Here is a 10,670-nt window from a genome sequence, read left to right as displayed (position 1 = left end):
AATAAGATAATATGCAATTTTCTCCAAAAACTCTAGGAATTTAGAAAAAATATTAACGTAACTATAAAATAAGATTTGCAATTTTCTCCAAAACTCTGGGAAATTATGAAAAATATTTACATGTTAAATAATTTCTAATATAATGATCTCGATTGTTCTATGAATTTTAGATAGATAAGAAATAAATTTTAGAAAAAATGAAGCTAGGAAACAGGCTACTGTGTCATCAAAAATTGACAATAAAAAATTTCCGACACTTTCCTACATTCCACCTCCTACCAGGCAGAGCTATGTAGCCTTAGGGTCAGTTCAGACCGGAACGCGTAGCGTAGATGCATTTTTTAATTTTTGTTTATTGGACAGATTTGCAGGACGTCTCGCGCAATTGAAACCTGTCAATTCAGTACAAATTTAGAAATGCATCTACGCGTCGCGTTTCGGTCTGAATTGACCCTTTATGTTTCGTGACAATTGTCGTGTCAAACAACTTAAAATTACGACTAAACCCGTATGAGTGTCTAAGCACACAATGCCGAATTTCCGCGGCGGAAATTCCGCATGATTACGTCAGCAATGTCAAACGCATACAATATAACGCGACGGAATTTCGGCATGGTGCGTCATGGGTAATTTATTTAAATTTTAAAAGTTTTAAAATTATAAAAATTATAAAAGTTACACTATGCCGAATTTCCGCGGCGGAAGTTCGGCTTGATTCCGCCTGCAATGTTATATCAACTTTAAATCTACTTTGACGTATTTTATATCCACTTGCTTATCTGTTTCACTGTCTACTCTCAAACTACGTGACTGGCTTTTAGCGGATGTCATAACAGACGGAGCCTACCCTTGGACCCTCGAATTTATAACACTATTATCCGCTCACGCCATATACAACCTTATGCCGTCCATATAAGGCTCAATTTGGACACCACGAAAATATAATATGACGGATGTACAGCAAGGCAAACATTTCAATCCTCGGCTATTATTGTTATTGGCTGGATGTGGAATCCATAGCAGCATCAGCGCAGAGCCAAGGCAATTTTTTAAATTTTGCATACACTGCAGCGTTAATAAAGCTCGAAATTGCTTGATTCAGTTGAAACTTGAAGCAAAGGATTGCGTCGGATTTTTTAGATCACACATAACTTCGTGCAAGAATAATAGTGATGTACCAACTACCAAGGGTACCGTAAACTGCAGCAATGCAAATGTTACCTTTGCCAAGTGAAATAGTGTCAGAAATACTTAAAAAAAAAAAACATTTTTTTTTTAATTATAATACTAGCTGTCCCGGCAAACGTTTCTTTGCCATATTTTGTCAAAGTATTTCGCCCGTATTATTTTATTGAAGTGACTAAATAAGTATGTCACCATGGCAACATCCATCGCTATCCCGTCGCACAAACAATGGTCGCCGTCAGTCTCGAGTTGTAATAATTTACTATTAAGTATTTATTCAACAAATGTACTTATCAATATAAAAAGTACCCAGTAGCCGATTCTCAGACCCACTGAATATGCATATAAAATTTGATTAAAATCAGTGAAGTCGTTTCGGAGGAGTACGCGGCCTAACATTGTGACACGAGAATTTTATGTAATATAAGAGACAGCCTCTATGTGACCAGGCTTGTAACCAGTATGATGAAAAAAATTTAAAAAAATTGAGTACGTCAGGTAGGTTATGCCTATCTACAGTATCACAAACTAACAAATTTACCAACTTTACCTTTTATTAAATTTATTAAGTATGTATTAAGTATTTATATTATAATTCGCCTAACATTCCTGCATCGCGCTATCGAAGTTTTCTGAGCGCGTCGGTATATATACGACAGCTGAGTAAGATGTATCACGCGGGCTTCGGCCTGACCGAGCATAACACCTCGCTCGGCCGAAGATCCTCCTTTGTGGCCGCCACTCATACCCCACAATATGAAGACTAAGTTTGATTTAGTTAAAAAAATGTGTTCGCTTATAAAATGAAGAGGTTTTGTGACAGGCAGAGACAGCAAATAACAGTGAACCGTACATTTTTACCCCACAAAAATAACTCCCACACCGGTTTCGGTGATTGGTGACGGTGGCCGGTTTCATTGAAACCAGGCTAGTTACGCAGGAGCAATTTTATAGTGCCCAAGTGTGTGCGCAGTAAACAAGAGCACTCTATATTCCTCTAGGTACTCACATAACCCAGTGGGACGGAATACCGACACGACTGGCGAGAGATCAGGCGCAGGACCGACTTTTTACATGCCCATCCGACGCATGAATCTTACTTGTCAGACAATCAGGTGATCAGCCTGCATTGTCCTAACCAAACTTAGAAATAACATGTTTCCAATGCTGCAATCGAACCCACGACCTCCGAGTCTAGAGCCACGCTCTTAACCACTGAGCCACGGAGGCGTCTTAACCCTACAACAGTACTATAACTGCAGTTTATACCGCTTGAAGTAACTGTAAGCTTATCACACCAACAGAATAAAGCAATATATCTTCGACATGCACAATGGAGTAGTGATGTGAAATATAATATCGATAGCTAATGTTTTGTATCGGCAAATAATTAAAAAAAATGTGTTTTTGTTATTTTTTAATAACAATATTAGTCACGCAGGGTAATCAAGACCACACACCCCCTAAGGCAGATCGTTACAAAAAGGGTAGATATCGTTAAAGTACAAGGGTATGACGACTCAAAAAGGTAGCAATAATTTTGTTGCGTTAGCGAAAAAAAAAATACACAAATGAATTAAAAAATCTGACTGTGTTGAACAAATTTCACTGAATTCTGTGTGCTTTTGCCAAAAAGTGGTACAGAGATATTCAAAAAACACTTAGGGTTGCTCCCTCCCCCCAGCGACGTAAAATAGCGTCCCAAGAGTAATCTGGAGCATATTATTAGTGGTTGGAGCGGTTTATTAGTACGACGTAATACCTGGTTTCCGAGGTTTTAGAGGAGTTTTAAATCTATTCAACAGCTATAAAGCATGACTGGTGAGACATGTTCAATTACTTAAGGAGAGTACTCTGTAAATTAGGTACTTAATTTTTGTCCGAATTTCCCTTTAAATAAATAAATCATGGACACTTATGTAAATTAAGCGGCTAGGCAAGTTAGGCATACTATGCGGCCGGCGCGGCGGCGTGCGCCATCAAAGAAACACCGCGCCGCTACCCTTTCCGCGCGCGGTGTCCATGCGTTGGGTAAATAATTATTTTACTTTAAGCTACATTTACTCAGTGATCAATTGAATATTGATAGAATATTTTTATATTATTTTTTTCCTCTAATATAATATCCAAATGTCACATTATCGATAACTATTGCATGACTGGTGAGACATGTTCAATACTCTTGTATTGAACATGTCTCACCAGTCACGCAGTAGATTTATTAATATTTTGATGGCAGCCAATCAAAAGTGTTAGTCAAAGATAAAGTAATGTCAAAATACCTAGGAAACCAGTTATTTTCTTGCATTGTATCGATAGATTCTGTAACATCCCTACGCCGAAGGTATAACAATAGAATTTGCAAGTCGTATAAATCTTCTTTGCACTAGCGTTATTAAACAGTGCTAAGAACATGCTCCAGTCTGTTCTTCATTGTCAACTTGTGCAAGAATTAATTCTAAATGTATTTATTCCACTATTTAGACAAGAGAACGGGTTTAAAGGTGCCGGTTGACAGCGGACGACATGAAGCAACCGCAGACGACCTCTCGTTGCGACACTACTGGTTTCTATGTATTTCTATGAAATACCCTGCCTAGTGACATGAAGCTAGCGACACATTCATAGAAATACATAATATAATAATATAATATAATATCTATGGACGCTTCACACCACTTAGAAACCGATAGTGTCGCGACGACACGTCGTCTCCTGCCGCTTCATGTCCGGCTTCAAGCCGGCTTCCAACTTGTACCTTTACTCTCCTGCCGAAATAAAAACGAAACAGCAAAGTAAGCATGTATTTTTGCGTAAGATAATATTATAGCTATTACTTTATAAAGAACTGGATGACGCCCGTAACTCCGTTGCACCAAAATTCGTTTATCGTGCGGGAATCGTACATTTTTTTTTTGATAAATAGTATCCTTTGTCCTTTTCCAGGGCGCGAAATATCCCCATATTTTCAGCAAAATCAATTCAGCGGTTTGGGCGTAAAGAGGTGACAGACAGACAGAAATCACGCTTTCGCATTTAAAATAATAGTATTTTTTTTATTTTATTTTATTTTATTTTATCAGGAAAACATACAGTGATTTGATTTACAATCTTAAATACTACAAAAACACTTAACACCATTTACACGTTTTCACAGTTAGACACTCAATAACAACAAAAGATTATGATCGTCGTAAAAATGGATGGATAACTAGATGACGGGTAAAATTCGTTTAACGCGCGGAAACCAAACATTTTTCCGGGATATAACGTATCATCTGTCCATTCCCGGGGCTAAAAGTATTTCCATGGCGAATTTCAGCAAAATCAGTTCAAGCGTTCAGTTCATTTTGGTTGGTCAACAGACAGACGAACAGACACTCTTATAGTATTAGTAAGGAAGGTGCAAGAGTTCGCATAAAACTCTGCAAGATTAAACGCAAACGACAAAGTACAAATAGAGGCAAAACGAATTGGAACACAGACTACAAGACTATGTCAAACACGTTAGAGTTCTGCGGCAGAAGGTGTGCGCAACCGGTGGCACGAGCTGCATTATTTATTCAAATGCCAATTTTGTGCTAACTACGACGTTGTGCAGTCATAAAAATGTATTATGGAAACCGTGCATTCTGCTGCAAACTCGTAAAAAATACCTGTTAAGAGGATACACCAGGGGCGAGAGAAATTGAAAATAGGTATTTGAAAATGTATTGCTGTCTCACCAATCTCAAGTCTCCCACCGCAGAGAAAGATAGAGATAACACGACAAAAGTTCTAATAAAAGAACAGAAAATCTTCGATTCGTTGTCCGCTGATTCCTTCTCCAAAACATATAGATTTAAGTATTTTTTTCATTAAGAATTAAAGCAAGGCTTGAGCTGTGTTCCTATGTTTTATTTTTTTTGTATATTTTAGCCAGTTTTGTTTTCTGGGTGTTTGAACACAGAGGAAAATCTGGCCATTTTTTGGGTTTTCGGACGTTCTTATCTTTTTTAATAATAAAATTATAAAAAAAAAGAAAACATAGGGACATGCTAATAGTGGCCATAGATATTCAGGAAAAAAATCATAACTCTACCGGCATTATCCAGGGAGGAAACAGGGGACAGCGTTTGTATGGAAAAACGGCGGTGTGGAATCCTCTTAATAATAGTAGTATAGACTATAGAGTATACAGCATGACTGGTGAGACATGATCAATACTTAAGGAGAGTACTCGGTACTCGATTCTGATTTTAATTATGTAATAAAATTAGATACTTAATTTTTGACCAAATTTCCCTTTAAATAAATGAATCATGGACACTTAGTAAATTACTATGCGGCTGGCGCGGCTGCGTGCGTCCCGCGCCGCGCGCTACCCCTCCCGCGCGCGGTGTCCATGCGTTGGGTAAATAATTATTCAACGTTAAGCTACATTTACTCAGTAATCAATTGATTTTTTTTTTCAACTAATATAATAGCCAAATATCACGTCCTCGAGTATTGAACATGTCTCACCAGTCATGCTGTAGATTGATAGCTACATTCTAAACGTACATATAATATGAGCCCGCTTACAAAACTTTATTAAACTGCATAGCGATAGGTTGATTTCTCACTATAGGAGAGAGGTCATAGGATACTTTTTGTCCCGAAAAATGTCTGGTTCCCGCGCGATAAACGAATATCTGCGCAACGGAGTTGCGGGCGTCTATTAGTTTTTTTTTAAATGAAATAAGCTACCAAACCGCTAAACCGATTATGCTGGGTCCATACCCACTATTTTTTAATGAAATAAGGGGACAAACGAGCAAACGGGTCACCTGATGGAAAGCAACTTCCGTCGCCCATGAACACTCGCAGCATCAGAAGAGCTGCAGGTGCGTTGCCGGCCTTTAAAGAGGGAATAGGGTAATAGGGGAGGGTAGGGAAGGGAATAGGGGAGGGTAGGGAAGGGAAGGGTAGGGAAGGGAATAGGGGAGGGTAGGGAAGGGAAACGGGTAGGGGATTGGGCCTCCGGTAAACTCACTCACTCAGCGAAACACAGCGCAAGCGCTGTTTCACGCCGATTTTCTGTGAGCCCGTGGTATTTTTCCGGTCGAGCCTGCCCATTCGTGCCGAAGCATGGCATGGCTTGGCATGGCTCTCCCAAGTTTTTTTTTTAATAAAGGAAAGGTTTGCTTGCGTTGAACTAGGCGCATTTTAATGTTTATTAAAGACGTAATGCAACTAATATTATAAACGTGAAAGTCCGTTTGTTTGTTACGTTTGTATTACTGAACCGATTTCGATGAAATTCGCTGTGGTGATACTTTGATTCCCGGGAGAGGATATAGGATATTTTTATCCCGAAAAAATGAACGGTTTACGCGATAAACAAATTTTAGCAGGCGTCATCTAGTGTTACATAAATTGAACGCCTGCCAGACTTATTTCGATTGTTCATATAGCTGTTTCTAGACTGTGTAAGGGCATCAACTAGTTTATCATTAACCTATTTAAACAAAATATGTTATTGACAGTATACTTTGTTTTCGAAAAAGTACGATTTCTGTAGGATGCGTCCAATTAATCGAGTAATCTATCGGAAAGCTAACAAACAAATACGCGACGGAAATGAAAAGCCCAATAACTTTAAAAGGTTGGCAATTCCTGCGCTATACATTTCAAGTCGTTTAAAGTTGGTCGCAGAAAAGAAATGTGGTTTTAAATTGGCTCCTGTTCTAGCACCTGGTTGAAGTCGCATTGTTATACAGTGAATTTACGTATGTATGTTCAATCGTAGCACCAAAACCACTAATATAAAATGGAAGCAAGTTATAAGTTTACTTTACTCGACTGCGTAAATAACAAAAAAAATACGTTATAATGGATAGCATTATTTGTCAACTTATGCAGTTAAAATTCGCATACGTCTAGTCGCACGCACACAAATGCCGTGCCGAAATCTGGCAATGCCACACCGACCAACAGCCTCTGTGCCCTTCGGGGTGGGGTATGTTACAACATACGCATGCGGACCCGTTCTGCGCGCGGGCAATGACACTCATGGCAGCAGACTGCTGTCATGCGTGGTGTCCGGATGCGGGTGACAAATGCTCCCGGCCGCACGCGTGTTACCCGCATACGGCCAGGCCACAGCCCACAACATTGCGTTGCGGCGTCGTATCGCAAAAACAACATCGCACAGAAATGCGATGGGATGTCGCATTGCATTGGAAATAGTCACTGTCTCATCGGAATTTTCCACGATGCGTTCTGCGGCGTCGTAGATTTTTACGATGCGACGCGCAACGCAGCGTTGTTTGTGGCCAGCGGGGCTAAAATGGTCGTATAGTAATTCCTCTCAATCAAGTCAAAAAAGAATTGTCAAAACTGTCAAAGTCACGAATGTCAAATTAGTACGAATATAAACCAATTGAATTGGTCAAACTCACGAATGTCAAATTAGTACGAATTTAGACCAGTTGAATTGGTCTAAATTTGACATTCGTGACTTTGACAGTTTTGACAATTCATTTTGTGAATTGATTGAGAGGAATTGCTATACGACCATTTTAGTCCCGCTGGCCTAACCCACATGACAGGAAAACATCTATGAATTGATAGGATGTGGACAACTTGCATGTCACACACACACATCTGTGTGCGGGCACACACTCATGGCAGGAAAAGCGCTCTACGGTGGCATTATTACTAATCTATTGAGATCTCATTTGTTAAAATCAGACCAGTAGCAATAGTCTAGGCGCTACGAAGGCACATACATAATATCTATTGACGCTTCAAACCACGTCAGTCTGGCCCCGCGCTAAGTGCCTGAAAGACTTGTATTACAGGTACCAGACAACGGAAATATTATATTTAATACTTTTATATTATACATATATTTAAGATTTTTATTATATGATACACATACTTAATATACATCCATGACCCAGGAACTTTTGAAAACTAAAATAGAACTTTTTGTTTCGTCGGCGGGATTCGAACCCGCGACATCCGGCTTGAGCTACCAACAGCCCACCAACTGAGCCACTGAGGTCGTCAAATACATAGACAGTCTCCGTTTTGGCTTCGCCGTAGTCGGATAAGGAAAAACTCTACCATTGGTTATCTGCACTAATGTTAAAAATGAGAAACTGTGTCCGTCCGTCTGTCTGTTTGCTCTTCACGCCCGGACCACTGAATCGATTTTGTTGAAATTTGAAAAAGATATACTTTCGCTCCAGGGAAATAACATAGATACCTTTTTATCCCGAAAAATAAATGAATTTTGGCACAACTCCGTTGTGCCAAAATTGCCCATCATGTGCCACCTCAAAAATAGATCAAGATAGAAGCCGCATGTCGCTCGCTTTGTATGAAAACGAGCGTGCCACTTTTTTCATACCTACTATGACGTCACAAGAGCGCTTTTTAGCTAGTTAGCTAGTATCACCAGTATGTAATCTTGATACATGTCTGTGTGTGCCACAATTAATTTCAAAAGGGAAAATTGATAGACTATAAAAATACACAACAATTTAAAATTAATTAACACTTTATTACCATCAACTAACTTATTATGAAGAAAATTCTACCTCGACTCAAACCTTTTGTTTCACTTAAAAAGTATTCAACGTCAAAGAGAACAATTTCTTATATTTTAAATGATAATGGTACCCAAGCAAATAATAATATTAGAAACCGCTTTAGGTAATAATTTGTAATCCATAATAAAGGCGAGAGTGTATCTGTCTGTCCGTCACCTCTTCACGCGCAAACCGCATAACGGATTTTGCTGACATTTCGTATAGAAATATTTTGAGTCCCGGGAAAGGACATAGGACATTCTTGTCCAGTAAAAATGTACGGTTTGTCGCGGTGCCGCGCGATAAACGGTAAACGGGGTTGCAGGAGTCTAATATATTATGATAACTTACAGTTTTTGAATTTCCTTTAATATTTAGTATAAAATTACAACCCACTTCCCACGCTTTTTCTTTTGTTTCATAAAATATCAGCTTTTAAAAATTCAACATGGCAGCTTAGTTTTTAAAACTGTCGTCTCTAGTTCACAGCCTCTGGGACAGATAAACTTCGTTTTAAGCTGCAGCTTCTAAATTGTGAAGCCACTTGGAGCATAAAACAGAATTTTTAACCCGCCGGGATGCTACCGCTTATCTTCCTCTGTTCCGGACGGAGACATTTTTATGTGGATGATTTTATTGAATTTCACTCGAGCACCAGTGGCCAATGATATAAGTAGTAAATAATATTTCTAAAGCTCTTAAATATTTTGAGACCACACTCCTGCATTCCGTTGTCTGAACGGAATTAAACATGCGTTTTCGTTCATCAACAATCATGCCAGTTTGAATTTATATTTTTATGAGTGTAAGCCACTTTATTTCCGTCGCTTCATGTACAAAATTTGCCGCCCACCTAGGACGCAGCCGCCTCTAGGCAGCGACCTTTACGGCCTACATAATATAGATCCGGGTGCATTTTAAAAACTTACTATTTATAGCTAAAAGCATATAACAAAAAAACAAACCCACAAATTAATGTCCATTAAAATAAATAGAAAACAATAATATGACGTTCACTTATTTTAATTTAATAGAACAACATCCACCAATCTATATATCCTTGCCGCCGGACTGTATAAATTGCCGTAAAAGAAGTAAGAGCCAACCGCAGGACATGGCGAGATAATTCTTCAAATGTTTTTTACCGACGCAAAAAAGAGGGATTGATCGCAATTTCATTGAATGGCTACACTTCAATATCAAATCTTTTGTCGAGTGTTGAAAAAAGGTTTAGACAATACTTTGGAATCGTTCGAGCGGGAACCGCAAATTTTCCGAAATAGAACTTATATCGGAACTCAATGTATCTTCATGTACATTCAGCGCATTCATGGACTAAAAGACACATTGACTTTTATATTTATAATACTTAGGGCCTGTTTCACCACTTCCTGATAAGGCTATGCACCAATTAACTTGACAGATCAAGTATGGAGAATCTGTCAAAAAAGTTGTGAATAGCCTATTAGGCACTTTATCAGAAAGTGGTGAAACAGGCCCTAATAATCCATACCAATATTGTAAATACGAAAGTCTGCCTGTCTAAATGTCTTTTTGTTTGTCTGTCTGTCTGTCTGTCTACCTTTCAGTCTGTTTAATACTTTTTCACGTCCAAACCGCTGAACTGATTATGCTGGGTCCATACCCAGTTTTTTTTTTATGAATTAAGGGGGCAAACAAGCAAACGGGTCACCTGATGGAAAGCAACTTCCGTCGCCAATGGACACTCGCAGCATCAGAAGATCTGCAGGTTCGTTGCCCGGCCTTTTAAGAGGGAACAGGGTAATTGGGGAGGGTAGGGAATGGAATAGGGGAGGGTAGGGAAGAGAAAAGGGTAGGGGATTGGGCCTCCGGTAAACGCACTCACTCGGCGAAACACAGCGCAAGCGCTGTTTCACGCCGGTTTTCTGTGAGCCCGTGGTATTT

Source organism: Aricia agestis, chromosome 21, assembly GCF_905147365.1.
Source record: "Aricia agestis chromosome 21, ilAriAges1.1, whole genome shotgun sequence".
Lineage (NCBI taxonomy): Eukaryota > Metazoa > Arthropoda > Insecta > Lepidoptera > Lycaenidae > Aricia > Aricia agestis.
The sequence above is the reverse complement of the archived record's forward strand: the minus strand, read 5'-3'. Positions refer to the sequence as shown.